General features: G+C 42.1%; 1 protein-coding gene across 2 annotated transcripts in view; it reads left to right on the forward strand.

The window, feature by feature from the left end:
- Window positions 1–17,053, forward strand: part of kank4 (KN motif and ankyrin repeat domains 4) — a 127,707-nt gene that overhangs the window by 73,262 nt on the left and 37,392 nt on the right. The window contains exons 2-3 of one of the 2 annotated variants that reach the window (XM_060919960.1): window positions 10,028–10,118; window positions 11,575–11,683. The gene's annotated coding sequence lies outside the window, so the exon portion shown is untranslated. The remainder of the gene's footprint in view (window positions 1–10,027; window positions 10,119–11,574; window positions 11,684–17,053) is intronic. The other variant, XM_060919961.1, reaches the window with a different exon arrangement.

Consider the following 17,053-nt stretch of genomic DNA (forward strand, 5'->3'; position numbering starts at 1 on the left):
GCATTTAACCCATCTGCAGCAGTGAACACATGCACACACTCAGAGCAGTGGGCAGCCACACCAAAGCGCCCGGGGAGCAGTCAGGGGTCAGGTACCTTGCTCAAGGCCGCCCCACATCAACCTAACTGCATGTCTTTGGATTGTGGGGGAAACCGGAGCACCTGGAGAACATGCAAACTCCACACAGAAAGGCCCTCGCCAGCCTCTGGGTTAGAACCTGGAACCTTCTTGCTGTGAGGCGACCGTGTTAACCACTATACCACCGTGCTGTTTAACTGGGTTCTCTTTATCTACTTTTATGACTTGTGTGAAAATCTGATTATGTTTTATGTCATATTTATGCAGAAATATAGAAAATTCTAAAGGGTTCACAAACTTTCAAGCACCGCTGTACATGGAAAACTGGAGAAGTGAATAAGGGTTAAACTGCAGACTGACATCTAATGCATGCTTTAGTGGGTTTCTGAATTTCACTGTGTGAGAAATTGCTATTGGCAACAATTTTTAATTGTTTAATTGAATAATTAAGGAGGTCCCTTGAATGTTTAGCATTAAACTTTATAAAAATAACAAATGATTGTTTGTTACTTGTGTCATGGACTGGGAAGTTGATGGATTTTTATTGTGTGCAGTGAGTTACCGACTGGGGGGTCTGAACCCTGGTGCTGCCAAGCTCCAGGGCCCTTGGGCAAGGCCCTTAACCCTATCTGCCAGGCTTGTAGTACTAGACTCCAGGACTCGGACTTGAGTTTGACTTGTGCCCTAATTTTAAGTACTTGACTTGGACTTGAGCACTGATGACTTGGACTTGGACTCGTTCATTAACTGCATTCGGACTCGTAAATTGAAGATGAGGACTTGGATTTTTTCTTTATTTTTTGTAACATGCCATAATAATTTGGCATAAGATATTTATATCTACATTAATGTTTATACTAATTTTGTGCAAGAGAATGCACATTCACCTGTTCATACGTCATGTTCAGGAACAAACTAACGTTAATGGCACTAAAATGCCTGTAGAGAATGCCCCTAGGATTGTCCACTTTGCTTATACAGACTTCTCGTGCAGTGGGAAAAAACGCACTGCTATCTGCTATGTGATAGTAGAAGAACTATCGAGGAGACAACGGGGACCGCCTCGAACTTCAATCATCATTTGACAAGACTCCACCCAGAGAAGTAATGCCGCTTTTCCACTACAAACGCGGCTGAGTCGGGCTGAGCCGTGCCGTGCTGAGTCGGGCTGAGCGGGGCTGTTGGAGTTGCATTTCGACTACAACCGCGCTGAACCGTGCTGGCTGGAAGTGGGTGGATACATTGGGTGGAGTTAGCGAAAGTGGGTGGACGTCACGTGATGTCGTTAAGCAGCGCAAACAGTGACATCAGTGAGCTTTTAAGCGGTAGTCTCACGACCCGAATAGTAAACAATAAACATGGAGGACATGGAGTCGTTAGTGTTGCTGGTCTTGGTGCTGTGGCTTGTTGCCACCGACAACGCCAACAGATACTGGCAAGAGCGTATAGATGAGGCGAGGCGCATAAGGCTTCAGAAATTCTCATAATTCGTAATTCTTCTTCTTCCGGGTTTACGCTGTTTACAGATCCCAGCGTGCTGGCGGGGAGTGTGTGGGCATGTGAGGACACTCCTCCTCACCAATCAGTGCACAAGGGAGTGTCTGCTCACGCCCCCAGCCTCACTCGGCACGGTTTGGCTCACTTCAGCCCCACTCCAAAACGGTGCGAGTTTTAGGGGCTAAGCAGGGCTGAAGCGAGCTGAGTCGTGCTGGTTTTTGGTAGTCGAAATGCGAGCCGTGTCGGGCTGAAGTGAGCTGAAAAAGGGTAGTGGAAAAGGGCCATAAGTGACACGCAATGTTCATTGCCCTGTCGATAGCGGGGCTTGCTGAGTGACGAACAAGCTTTTTATCTGTAGCCTATTAACTAAAATGGGGCAGGTGAGCAGTAACATTAGTCTAAAGGCCTCTGCATGCTCTTGCGACAAGGCTTTCGCAGATAGCTTTTCGCAGACAGTTGTAATTTATTGTTGAGCGGGGAGTTATAGGCGTGCGTGATGTTATTCACCGGCACAACGCAAGGGGGCGCGAAGTCGCTAGGAGTAGTTGGTGGGTGTGGTTAGTGGAGTGTTTATCCTCCGGTTACTTATAATGACTAGAACTGGAGTCGTATAGATGTACGTACTTCCTCAATCAACCGCTCTTCATGCTGCTCCATCTTCGCTCGTGTTTTTAAAAATGCCGGTCGTGAAAACAAACCAAACCGGGAAAGTAGTGAAGCGGAAGTGCGTGTACAGCGGATGTAGAGTGGACCAATCAGAGCCCTCTTGTCTGCGACGCTGTCTGCGAGGCTTCTGTGGTGGTCACAATTTTTGGGAGGTGTGCGCAGAGCGTCTGCGAAGGTGGGGGGGCTACGCAGACACTATCTGCGACACCGTCTGCGAGGACTGGGCTGTCAGCATAAATTGGCCTTAACACAGTAGCAGTGACAGTTTCACATAAAGGCAGCAACAGCCACCGTCAAATGGTGTGGTTGGAGTTTTGTTCTCGGACTTGACTTGGACTCGACTCAGCTCAATAGATGGTTTTCACTGACGTCACGGCATTCCGGGGAACGCCCTCCAGCCGCCATCTTGTGGGGCAAACAAAGCGGACCATCGCCATTACCAGCTACGTTATCTCGGACGAATTTATGAAGTTATATAGTCAGTTTTCTAAAATAAAGTTCAATGTCGGCAAAATCAAGCAAACAAAAGTATATAGATACATTAGACGACATCTCACGACAACGGTATGCAGCCAAACTGGCCTTGATTGGGGGAATTGACCCCTACGAAGTGGACAAAGATGCATTTTCAAGTGACTATGCAGGGCTGCCAAAGCCTGAAACTGCCAAAGCCTGCTCCAAAGCCTGAAACTGACTACATCAAACTTTAAAGGCTGTCTGATGTATACAGCTTTATATTTTCACAGCGCGCCTTTTGTCGGATGCTGCCTGAATCACGCAGATCCGATTTTTTTTTTAGGGGGGGCGTTGGAGTGTCTGATTATAATTTCAAAGTAAATTCTGTATTAAAATTACTAAATAAGCAAATCTGTTACAGTCCATGAAACAGGAAGTATAAGGATAAGAAAAAAAACAGTTTAAATCAGAAAGCTGCGCACATTTGCGCAGTCCTGCACACCGCTCGGGCTGCGCAAATGTGCGCAGCTTTCCAATTTAAACTGTTTTTTTCTCATCCTTATACTTCCTGTTTCATGGACTGTAACGGATTTGCTTATTTAGTAATTTTAATACAGAATTTACTTTGAAATTATAATCAGACACTCCAACGCCCCCCCTAAAAAAAAAAAAAAATCGGATCTGCGCGATTCAGGCGGCATCCGACAAAAGGCGCGCTGTTTGCATCCCAAACACAAATCAAATCATACAGAATAGACCTAAAATGTTTTTCAAAAATGACCCTTGCGTGAGTGAAGTGACAAGTTTCAAATAGAAATGTGACAAACGAGCGATATTAAGTGTACATTACAGTGTAAACATACAATCAGCGGTTCCAGTTAGGCATTCTCCAGAGATTGTTCACATGATGTTTTGGTTTCCAAAAACAAACTTAAACACAATTGATTGTTTATTTAAACAACTTACCACTTATAAAATGATCGGAGCAGACTTTGCTGCGTTTGGAAGGCTGATAATTCTTGCGGTTGATTCTCGCAAGCCATAGATTTCTCCTTTGTATGCTGAGTTTCTTTGTTTGCTCGCCTTTGTGCTCCCGTACAGTGGGAATTCCATAAAAGCTCCGCTTGACTTCATCATTTGACCTATTATGACAGCCGTGAATACAACAGGTGTGCACCATTGCTAGCTTTAAATAGCCTGCTTGGGTTCTTTTGAAGACTTTGTACTTGCGTGTTACAATGTGTGCTCAGTCACCCGTACGGTAAGCTTGACCCGCAAGATGGCCGCCACTAGGGAATCCCCAACTCTGTGACGTCATGTGAAAACTATCTATAGTGGACTTGACGTGGACTCGACTCAAAATTTTCTTTAATGTCTTGGACACGGGACTCGTACTTTAGTGACTCGACTATAACACTGCTATCTGCTAAACCCTCTCCACACTGACCCTGAAAAAAGATGTAGAGAAAGATGGTTGGTTTGTTAATGGACCAGTAGGTCTTCTCCACTGATAATAACATCAAGTCTTTTATGTATATATGTATGTACGTATGTTGTAGTTGACGACTAGTTAGTTAGTTAGTTAGTAGGCCAGTAGTTGTTATCCACTGCTAAGTACCTCCACCAACTTTGTTGGAGGAGGTTATGCTGTTGCCTCTGTTTGTTTGTCTGTCTGTTCTCAATGTAACTCAAAAAGTAGTGAATGGATTTTGATGAAATTTTGAGGTGGGCTATGGGCCAAGAAACAATTGATTAGATTTTGATGCAAATCCTGATATGTGGCTTGATGGAGGTATGCACTCTACTGAGTGCCCTTCTGGTTAATTTATGTCTTTTAAGTGTTGTAGTTGATAACTAGTTAGTTAGTTAGTTAGTTAGTTAGTTAGTTAGTTAGTTAGTTAGTTAGTTAGTTAGTAAGGTGGTTAGTTATTTGGTTGGATAGTAAGTTGGTTAGTTATTTGGTTGGTTGGTTAGTTAGTAAGTTTGTTAGTTATTTGGTTGATTAGTTAATAAGTTGGTTGGTTAGTTAGTTGGTTGGTTCGTTAGTTATTAGGTTTGTTAGTTATTTGGTTGGTTTGTTTGTTAGATCGTAAGTTGGTTATTTATTTGTTTGGTTGGTTCATTGTTAAGTTGGTTAGTTAGTTAGTAAGTAAGTTAGTTAATTAGTTGCTTAGAAGACCAGTAGCTCTTGTCCACTGATAATAATGTTATGATGCTTGTATTATGGGTTTTGTGATTTTGGTCCATTGTGTGTATTTTATATTAAGTGTACAGATATTTATATCTCTTTTTGTCCTTTATATCTAGTATTTGGTGGCGCAGTGATTTTCCATTTAGGTATTAATAAAGTTAATAATAATAAATAATAATACATTTAATTTGTTTCACGGCGCCTTTCAAAGCACCCCACCTTACAGATAAAAAGTCAACGTTAAAAAAAATCAATGATAAAACCATCAGAACCATAACAGCAAGTGGGTGGCTTAGAGCCCATATGCTAATTTAAAAAGGTGAGTTTTAAGTGCACTTTTGAATTGTGAAACAGAGTCCAGGGTATGAATATGTGAGGGAAGGGAATTCCATAGTTTAGGAGCAGCATATGAGAAAGCCCTTTCTCCCATTGTAGTGAGTCTGATGTTTGGTTCAGCCAATAATCCCATGTTAGATGACAGTAGTGAATGGGAGGGTGTGCAGGTCTGTAGGAGTTCTTTAATATATGGAGGGGCAAGATTGTGGAAGGCTTTGAAAGTAATTAGCAGAATTTTAAAGTCAATACGTTGGGATATTGGAAGCCAGTGTAGTTGGATCAACAGGGGTGAAACATGGTGGAAGGACTTTGAACAGGTAATAATGCGTGCCGCAGAGTTTTGGATGAGCTGTAGACAATGGGTGAGTTTGTTTGGGATGCCTGTCAAAATTGCGTTGCAGTAGTCTATGCAGGACGTTACCAGGGTGTTAACGAGCACTTCAGCAGAGTGCTGGGTAAGTACAGGACGCAGTCTGGAGATGTTCCTGAGATGGAAGAACGCAGTTCAACAGACATTATTGATGTGGTTGGAGAATGAGAGGGTACTGTCCAGGATAACTCCAAGGCTCTTCACCTGTTTAGAGACTGGTATAATGCCCTCACCTATAGAGAGTGATTTGATATTGCTTTTTTGAAGTGTTGCTGTGGTTCCAATGAGTAGAAGCTTCTTGTCATCCATGCCTGTATGTCATGGAGACAGGCAGTGAGGGCACTGGGTGGGATGCTGGCAGTGGGCCTAGTGGACACATAAAGCTGGGTAACATCAGCGTATAGTGAAACTGTATTCCATAGTGCCTGAAAATGTTACCAAGGGGAAGGAGGTAGACAATGAACAGGAGTGGCCCCAGTACTGATCCCTGTGGAACTCCATGATGAAGGGTGGAGCTTTCAGATCGCTGGTCCTGGATATGGACAAAGTAGGTTCTGTCAGATAAGTAGCTCTTAAACCACTTATAGGCAGTGCCACAGACTCCTATGCTCATTAGCCACTCTAACAGAAGTTGATGGGATATTGTGTTGAAAGCGGCACTGAGGTCCAGAAGGATGAGGATGGACAACAGACCAGCATCAGCTGTACAAAGAAGATCATTTGTGATCTTAACAAGCGCTGTTTCAGTACTGTGTTGAGGGCGAAAACCAGATTGGAATTGTTCAAAAAGGTTATGATATTGGAGGTATGTCAGAAGTTGAGATGCAACTGCTTTCTCAAGTATTTTGGAAATGAATGGCAGGTTAGATATAGGACGATAGTTGTTGAGGTCATTACAGTCCAGTCCAGATTTTTTCAGTGTCGGTCTGATTATGGCAACTTTTAGTGATGATGGGACTGTGCCGGTTGTCAGAGAGGATTTTATAATGGAGGTTATCAGAGTTATTAAATCTGGTAAGCATGCTTTAACTAGAGAGGTGGGGATGGGATTCAGAAGACAGGTTGAAGAGTTTGATTTAATAATGAGCTCAGAGATATAGTCCTCAGTTGGAAGACTGAAGTCACATAACGCACTAGGTGAGGTTAGTTTTGTGGCACTTGCTGCCAGCAGTTCAGGCTGGATGACATTTGCAGTGGCCAGCTGTTTATGGATGTTGGTGATTTTAGAATCAAAGAATTTCAGGAAAGCAGAGCAGTGGTCATTAGGGAGGTTGTTGTTAAGGCTGGATACTAGTGGTTTCAGTAGATTTTTCACAGTGGAGAAAAGTTTCCTAGTATTCCCTTCACCAGAGCTGATGGCATTAGTAAGGTAGGAGTTTTTCACTACTGATAGCATATTTTTGTAGTGAAGTATATGATCAGAGTACATTGGTTTATGAATAGTAAGTCCAGTTTTTGCACTAAGCCTCTCCAGGCGACGTCCTGCTGCCTTGAGCTGCCGTAGCTCAGGTGTATACCAAGGGGCAGAGTGGGTAAAGGAAACAACCCGAGTTTTAACAGGGGCGAGGGCATCAAATGCAGAAGATAGGCAGCTGTTATAATAGTCCACTAGGTTTGAAGGTAGAAAAGCGGAGACAGGGCTTGGACTTGAGGCAATTAAATTAATAAGATCCTCCTTCTCTACATGTCTGATGTTGCGAAAAGACATGCTGCGATGTGATTTTAACTTACTGAGCGGTAGGTTAGCACTGAATAAGACAGGCTTATGGTCAGAGATGGGTAGGTCAGCTGAACTGATACTAAATGGGGCAATGCCAGCACAACAGATTAAATCAAGAGTGTGGCCCTTTGAATGCATAGGAAAATCAATATATTGGGCCATATCAAAACAATCTAACATTGCCTTAAAATCTTTAGTAAGTAAATTATCCGAGTGGTCAAAGTGGATATTAAAATCCCCCAGTAAAATAATGTTTGGAGACATAGCACTGAAGGAAGTTAAAATAGTTGAGAGTTCATTAATGAAAGTATTTGATGGTTTGGGTGGTCTATAGAGCGTAGTGATAATAATAGGTGTGTGTCCATGGAGTTTAACAGCCAACATCTCAAACAAGGATTGCTTAGGTTGGGAGAGCAGCTCTAATTTTGCACCCTCACGATAGATTAATGCGATACCACCTCCTCTGCCGGAAGTACGAGGTTTGGACAGGTAAACAAACCCAGGTAGAGCGGCAACGTTTAAATGTAAGAAGTCCTTTTGCTGCTGCCAAGTTTCCACGAGGCATAGATAGTCCAGGTCATGATCGGTAATAAAATCATTTATCAGAAGGGCTTTATTTGTACGTGATTGGACGTTATAGAGGGCAAACTTTTGGGAGGCGGTGTGTGACTATGCAATTGACTCCGGTATCGAAATTAGTTGTCTGTGATCGACTTGTTGCCAGTCAGAGCTCTTCTTCTTACGGCCTCGGGGGTCAGTTGACTAGTGGGGGCTAATTATCCCAACCTTGGCGTCGCTAGAGGTGAAAAAATTACGATGGGAGCCACGATGGATGTATCTTGGGTGGCGGAGAAGGATGTCATGGTGGAGCTTGAGATCCCTTGGGGGTTTGTTGTGCGTCAAGGTCCGAAGTCGGTGTAGCTTATCAGGTGAGTACTTCAGCGTGTTGACAGTGGTGATGGTGGATAGCATAGTTGAAAGTATGATCCACAAAGGTAGTTTAAAGTTGACCATGGTACCAGCTTGTATCCATGGTACCCGGTGTAACAATCAAGTCAGTATCTCATTCATCTCATCTCATTATCTCTAGCCGCTTTATCCTGTTCTACAGGGTCGCAGGCAAGCTGGAGCCTATCCCAGCTGACTACGGGCGAAAGGCGGGGTACACCCTGGACAAGTCGCCAGGTCATCACAGGGCTGACACATAGACACAGACAACCATTCACACTCACATTCACACCTACGGTCAATTTAGAGTCACCAGTTAGCCTAACCTGCATGTCTTTGGACTGTGGGGGAAACCGGAGCACCCGGAGGAAACCCACGCGGACACGGGGAGAACATGCAAACTCTGCACAGAAAGGCCCTCGCCGGCCACGGGGCTCGAACCCGGACCTTCTTGCTGTGAGGCGACAGCGCTAACCACTACACCACCGTGCCGCCTCAAGTCAGTATAAACAAGATAAGTTATCCAAGAAGAGCAGCGGCAGCCAAAGCACGCCAGCGTTCACTCAACCGGAAGCGTTATTTTGCTATTAAGTTATTATATGTAGCTATACCAACCTAATCTCATTTGAAATGTTTATAAATTAGAATAACCAAGGTTTATATGATTGAGTTTTTGATTGGATAAAGTGGAAGAATCTGTTGAGCAATATGAAGCAAAGACAAAGAGTTAATCTAATATATATATATATATATATATATATATATATATATATATATATAAACACACCAATAGCTGCTAAACGTAATGGGATGAATGTCAATTTTTAATATTAGAACCTTCCTTCTCTCTTAATACAGTATGTACATTTTTGTAAACACCTTTATGTAAGCTAATACAGAGGTACGAGTGAATATGATCTGAAATTTGATGTGAAATATCATATTATGCAATGATATGTATGCATAATTATAACTGAGTATAAAATGAACAGCCTTTGAGTGCAAAGAAGACATCTAGTTTGACTCATATATAGTGTAATATGATGAATATAAAATTGTTCACTGGAGAATTTAAATAAAAGTGATTTAATGATGGGGCTTAATACTCTAGGGTAATGTACTGTGTATGGATTGCTATATGACAGTGTGTCCTGGTCTGAGAAGTTAGTGTGGAGGCATTGATAATTGTGTGTGTGTGTGTGTGTGTGTGAGAGAGAGAGAGAGAAGTGGACCTATCATAGCATGGTTAATGATTGCCCCCCACCCAACACTAATAATTACACTGTTGAGTTGTGGGAGTTCACTCAAAGTTCAGTCACATTTACAAGGTCTAGAGCAGACAGAGGCAGAGCAAGACAGATTTTCAACTTTCTCTGGGTCACTGCATCGGCGGCAGGAGAACATGTGAGTTTAACTAACATAAAAACAGGGGTGGCGGTTGTCAGGGTGGGATTGCAATGGTAGACTGAACATTCCACAGAGTATGAGGCACTGTTTTCGTACCTTTCTGCCAATACGATGATTACTCTTGGTATTGATATGATTTGGGTTCTTTTTTCAACCTGTGTGTTGTGATTGATCAATCACATGACCAATGTAGGCCAGTGTAGAACAGCAGAGCCACTAAATGGTTTGCTACAAATGACAGGTGAGAGAATTCCCATCTCTTGTTGTTATTCTCTCTCTCTCTATCTCTCTCTCTCTCTCTCATGACAATCAAACCCTACCATCTCATCCCCTTTTTCTTCCTGTATTGTATTGTCAGGTTGAAACTGGAAGGAAGGAAAAAAGCGACGGTCAGAAAAGCAGTCTAGAGAGAATAGAAGAGCGACTCAATATTTTGCAACAAATGACAGGTGAGAGAATTCCCATCTCTTCTTGTCATTCTCTCTCTCTCTCTCGCTCGCTCGCTCTCTGGTTGCCTTCCCAGCCCAGGTGAGCACTCTGTTTGTGTGGATGTGTAAGACCATGTCCCTCCTCCAGTGCTGCACTTTCGTTTTTTCTTCCCCTCATCTTCTTCGTGGCTCGGTTGCTGCTGCAGTGCAGGAATAACAGAATAGCAGACAGGCTTTATCTCCAGGCACAGAGGCAGCCTGCAGACAACGTCGATTCTGTCTGGTGCCCAGCCAGCTCGTTTTGTATTTAGGTGTGGATAAGTGTGTCTCTATATCTGCTGTGTGCATATTTACTGCTCATTCTTTTGCAGTTAGAGTGTGTATATTATGTGTTCATGTACTGTGTGATGCTGCTGACTTTCAGGATCTTTGCTGTAGTGTAGTGTCCTGGTTGTTACCATGCAGACTTTCAGTCCCCTACTGAGCTGCTTCACTACCCTTTCAGTGTGTAAGTTGTAGGAAGGTAGCACTTCTTGGTGGATACTTAAAAAAAAAAAAGAAAGGAATTTTTTTTCCATGAATTTTGTCTATTTTTCTTCTATCCATTTCAATGATTTGTAGGTCTGGAGCTGGGTTTTGGACAGTGGATATCCATTTTAATATGTACATGTTATCTATATAGGAATCTAGCAGTTTCTCTCTCTCTCTCTCTCTCTCTCTCTCTCTCTCTCTCTCTCCCCCTGTATGTGTGTATGTTTCACCTCTGATGTTGTATCTTGTTAATCTGAGATGTCCCAGTCAAGCAATTGACACACACACACACACACACAGAAAGAGCTAGTGTTTTGCTGTCACTCATTACCTCAAGATCATGGCTCCCTCTCACCCATCACCCTTTACCACCCCCAACCCCAACGCCCCCGACCGCTGTCACCATTCCTGTCATCACCCAGCATCACTCCATTCCCTGTCCCCACCCCCTGTCTTCCCATCTTGGAAATCTGTCTCTGACTTCACACATTCAGCTAGCCTCCTCTAATTAACCAGAGTTCTTTTCTCTGCATCTCCCTCTCCGCTGTCTCGACTCCGCTCTCTCCTTCCACTCTCCCCTTCATCTCTCGAATCCAGAGAGAACTAATGGAAAGCGTTTTCTCATTATTTTCTTTACCATCAATGCTCTGAGTAGCATTAGCTACAGGGCTGGAATAAATAATTTATAGCCAGTCGTCCCACATGTCTAATGAAAGCTTGCACACTCTGGATTCTGTGTCTCTTTTCCTGTTCTGTGTAGTGGAGCTGAATTATGTGCCTTTAGCTCTGTGTATGTGTGTATACATGTCTGTATGTGCTCTATCTAGCACAAATATCCTTTTCCTCTATATATCTTATGTGTGATGTTTTTCCAGTGTTTTAACACACAAACTTCGAATAATATGTGATAAACAATCTTGGTGGTCCTCTCCTTTTTTTTTTCAAGGCTCTTCTTGTCTCTAAAGAACAGATGCACTGTGTTCGACTCCCTCCTCCAGATGTCTGCAATGTGGACTAGTTAGATCCGGAGCCTGCCATCAAGAAGAACAAGACTAGTGAGCAAATATTTCTGTTTCTGCCACTGCTCGATGTGGGAGTAGATGTAGATAGAAGAAGAGGGGGGGAGAAAAAAAGGACAGAGGGGAAAACAAGAAGCTACTTTCAATTAGAAGAGTACTAATAATGTTTAAACAGGTAATTAATGGTTAAACTTAATGTTAATTGTATGGGATACCATACAGGGGATTAATAAGCTACATAACAAAAGTTAGAGTCATCTATTCAGTATATTCATGTAACAAGCCCAGGAAAACCCTTCACATGATGAAATTATGACATTTTCCACTGAACTAGTGATGCCCAATACCATTTTAAGGCCAAGTATGAGTAGGATTGCACGTTGGTTTTTAGCTCATCTGGCTGCAGACCAGGCTGGATAAGCTTATGCAATCGCGCATCGTCCGTCCATCATCCATTGTCCAGCCACAGTTTACTTCTCCTACAGAATTGATCAGATTTCGATCAAACTCACATACAATGCTCGTCAGGTGGGCGTGCATAAAAGTTGTCAAGATGGTGGTGCCACCTGTCATATTTACGATTTTATGGGTGTCTGAAATTTTTGGGTGACTTGTCACATTAAGTGCTACTCTTCATAAACTGGGATGTTTTCACTGAAACTCACCCAGAAGACTCTAAAGACATATACCAACAAGAGTTGTTCACCAGGAGGCGCCACCTGCCATGCATGCGGCTACACAGGGGTCATATTCAGTTTCACAAAAATCACTACTCCTCCCACAGGATTGATCGGATTTCAAACTCACACACAGCCTCATTGAGGCTTTTTTTGTTTGTTTTTCTGATACTCATCAATATTAAATCTGATACTGATACCACCATCCGTCCATCCATTATCTGTAGCTGCTTATCCTGTTCTACAGTACAGTGTCGCAGGCAAGCTGGACCCTATCCCAGCTGACTATGGGTGAGAGGCAGGGTACACCCTGGACAAGTCACCAGGTTATCGCAGGGCTGACACACAGAGACAAACAACCATTCATGGTCAAATTAGAGCCACCAATTAGCCTAACCTGCATGTTTTTGGACTGTGGGGGAAACCGGAGCACCTGGAGGAAACCCATACAGACACGGGGAGAACATGCAAACTCCACACAGAAAGGCCCTTGTCGGCCTCTGGGCTTGAACCCAGGACCTTCTTGCTGTGAAGCGACAGTGCTAACCACTACACCACTGTGCTGCCCCTGATACCACCATGAGTAACCTATTTAGTGTTAAGCAATCAGGGGTGTCATGGAACATTTTATTTAGCACTGTTTGTTTGTTATGCTACTGTGTGTTGCAAGCAATGAATTTCTCATACTGAATTTTAATGTTTAAAATGTTATGGCTTTTAATCAGTCGTTGTAACAGAGAGTGCAAGGTAAGCCAACCTGAGCGTTTAGAGCAGTGAGCACAAAATTCTGTGAATTGCAGCTTTACATAAGAGCATAGTAAAAACCCGAAGCAGGCATGCCTCAGTGCTCAAAGTGCTCAGTCCTTGCACAGCTGAAGTGACTGCTCTCTTGTGTGACAGTTTCTCTGCACACTCACTTCACTGCATTGAATTTAAGGACCATGGTTGCTTATACAGCTCTGCACACTCAGGTCGCCTGCCCTTGCAGTCTCCAGTAAAGATACTGTTTAAATGTTACAAGATGTTTTATCAGATTACTTGTGTTGTAGGAAGATGCTGTAATCCTCCTGATATTTTTGCAGAGCACAGTTTGCTGTCTGCTTTGCTTTGATCATTAATCATGAAATTGCGTTCAGATTACTTTGCGTCATCTGTTCATTGGTGTGACAGCATACACTAAGTTCATGTCACATGCTGTCACGTGGTCTCAGATGTTGGTATCAGACCAATTTTACCAGTAGTAGTATGAGTAAATGAGCACAGAATTAGACCAAGACGTAATACCAGTATCAATGTATCCCTGTTATATTAGTGCATCTCAAACAATTATAATATCATGAAAATGTTCAATATTTTCCATCAGCAATTTAAGAAAGTGAAAATTTAAAAATAATCTCGACTCATTACACAAACTAAAATGTTCCAAACATTTTTCTATTTTAATTTTGATAATTATGGCCTACATCACAAAAAATAAAAATCTCAAAATATTAGAAAATTTCCTTTCGAGTTTGAGTAATAAATTATAAATACAGTGTATCTCTTGGTCTAGTTTAGTACACGCAACCACAATCATGGGGAAGACTGCTGATTTAACAGTTGTCCAGATGATTATCATCGACACCCTCCACAAGGAGAGTAAGCTACAGAAGGTCATTGCTGAAAAGACTGGCTGGAAAAGGTGCACAAGCAACAAGGATGATTACAGCCTTGAGAGAACTGTCCAAAAAAAAGTCGATTTAAGAACTTGGGAGAGCTTCACAAGGAGTGGACTGAGGCTGGTGTCAGTGCATCAAGAGCCAACACACACAGACGTCTTCAGGAAAGGGACTACAACTGTCGCATTCTTAATATCAAACCACTCCTGAACCAGAGACGTCAGAAGTGTTTTACCTGGGCTAAGGAGAGAAAGAACTGCACTGTTGCTCAGTAGTTCAAAGTCCTCTTTTCAGATGAAAGTAAATTTTGCATTTCATTTGGAAATCAAGGTCCTAGAGTCTCGAGGAAGAGTGGAGAGGCACAGAATCCAAGGTGTTTGAGGTCCAGTGTGAAGTTTCTGCAGCCTGTGATGGTTTGGGGTACCATGTCATCTGCTGGTGTTGGTCCACTGTGTTTTATCAAGTCCAAAGCCAATGCAGCTGTTTAGCAGGAGATTTTAGAGCACTTTATGCTTCCATCTGCTGACAAGCTTTATGAAGATGCTGATTTCCTCTTCCAGTAGGACTTAGCACCTGCCCACAATGCCAAAACTATGACCAAATGGTTTGCTGACTATATTATTACTGTGCTTGATTGGCCAGCCAGTTTACCTGACCTGAACCCCATCGAGAATCTATGGGCTATTGTCAAGAGGAAGATGAGAAACATTCAATCCAAAAATACAGATGAGCTGAAGGCTGCTATCAAAGCAACCTGTGCTTCAGTAACACCTCAGCAGTGCCACAGGCTGATCACCTCCATGCCATGCTGCGCTGATGCAGTAATTCATGGTAAAGGAGTCCCAACCAAGTGTTGAGTGTATAAATGAATATACTTTTCATCTTTTTACATCCTTTTTTGATTGATCTCAGGAAATATTCTTCTAATTTGAGATACATGATTTCTAATTTTCATGAGCTATAAGCCATAATCATCAACATTAAAACAAAAAAGGCTTTAAATATTTCACTTTACATGTAATGAATATAGAATATATGAAAGTTTACCTTTTTTTTAAAATAAATTATGAAAAAAACCCTAACTTTTTCACAATATTCTAACTGTTTTTAGATGCACTAGTAGGTAATAAGAGAATCATGACTGCGGCAGTGGTAAAGTTTATTAACTGCCACTCTAGTGTAGGGGTGTTTAAAAAATGTTTAAAAACACCCTCATAAAAAATGATTCTTCAAGATTTATGGTTCTGTCTTTTTGAGAGGGTTACATTTGCAACACTGTATGGTAAGGCTTTACCTAGAGCATTTGAGGATTTCTGCACAAGGATAAACCGAAGAACTTTTGAAGGCGTAAAGACTAATATTTACACCCATGTGTGTTTTTCTGGTAAAATTACTTGATCGTTTGGTAGACCTCATTTGAAGTTGGATATTTTGCTACACAGCAAAATATAATACAAGTTGTTTATATTCCGCATTCTCTGGATATCAAGCGTGCGTGATTATTCAGAACAGAGTCGGGGTCACAACAAGGTAAACACTAATCACAGGCATGCGGGAGTTGCAGTTGTTGCTTCAGCAGTACTGAATGGATCTGTTTCTTCTCCATGATTTAGTTGAATGGATGAGTGGTCAGTGGTGCAGTTGCTGAGCTTGTAGACCTGCCTGCAGGTGCACGTGTGTGTGTGTTACATCTATGTATGTAATCACGAGAAAGCGAGACAAATTGAATTCTTCCCTCTCTCACTTCCTCTGTTCCTCTATTCATTAGTGTAATTCAATGTCATCTGTATCATCTGTGCTGGATAACAAATAACCCTTCTCACTGATATGTGGGACAGTGGGATCCATGTTATCCACGGTATAATAAAGATACACAGTAGGGTGGTCCCGAAATGTATGGGAATTTTTTTTTTTACCTAAACATTCCGACCACCCTACCATTTTTTTTTTTTACATAGGCTAAAAGAAGGCAACAAGCAAAATTTCAGAAAAATTGGTTAATATTTAGAGGTGCCACACGAGGCTGCAAATCGGGTTAAGCCATTAACATTAGTTGGTGCGTAGACTGTTGCAGAGAAGATCTCAAACCCCCAAAACGTCACAGTTTTAGAGGGAATATGCCACTTCTATGAAAAAGAAGAGGCAGGAAGAGTTTACAGACTGATAGAAGGTTAACTTTCATGCACTAAGGGGTTCTTAAACAATGAGCGCTGATTGTAATATGCTGATGAAGTTGTGAATGTTTTTCTTTCTATGTTTTTCAGATGGCTAGCAACAGTAATACAAGTAGTACCGGTGGTGCAAAGCACAAAACCAGAAAGGACAATTATGTTTGGTTAATTGGTCCCACTTCCAAGGAACTGTCTGGGAGAAAGCTTCCTTCTGCTAGGGAAGTCCTTATGTGTTCTTTTATCTCCACAAGATACCATAATACCGAAGGGTTTAGAAAATCACAGACAAGTAATAGCTATTGTTACTTTGAACACAGTTATATTACTGTATTGTTTGTATTAATATGAAACAGTTAATAAGCCACATTATTTTATATTGTGTCTTGAGTGAAAACTTTAATGGCTTTGTGGCACCTCTAAACATTGTTCAATCTTAACCAAATTTCGCACAATAACTTCTTTTAGGCAATGTAAAAAAAAGGTAAGGTGGTCGTAACAAAATCCTAAAAAAAAAAAATTTTGGGACCACCCTAATACACAGGCTTCAGATGAGGTAGTAATTAGATTTCAGCTGGAGAAGTAAATCTGCTTCCTCAGTGTGATGTTGACAGAAGGCCATGCACAGGCCTCCCCATTAAGGTCCACACATGTTTCTCTCTCTCTCTCTCTCTCTCTCAATCTCATCTCATCTCGTCTCATCTCATTATCTCTAGCCGCTTTATCCTTCTACAGGGTCGCAGGCAAGCTGGAGCCTATCCCAGCTGACTACGGGCGAAAGGCGGGGTACACCCTGGACAAGTCGCCAGGTTCTCTCAATCTCAGTCTCTAATTAAACAGCAAGTACTGTGCAAAAGTCTTAGGCACCTTTTTTTTTGTACAAACTTTGTTAGTCTTTTATTT

The sequence above is a fragment of the Neoarius graeffei genome, chromosome 4 (assembly GCF_027579695.1).
Source record: "Neoarius graeffei isolate fNeoGra1 chromosome 4, fNeoGra1.pri, whole genome shotgun sequence".
Taxonomy (NCBI): domain Eukaryota; kingdom Metazoa; phylum Chordata; class Actinopteri; order Siluriformes; family Ariidae; genus Neoarius; species Neoarius graeffei.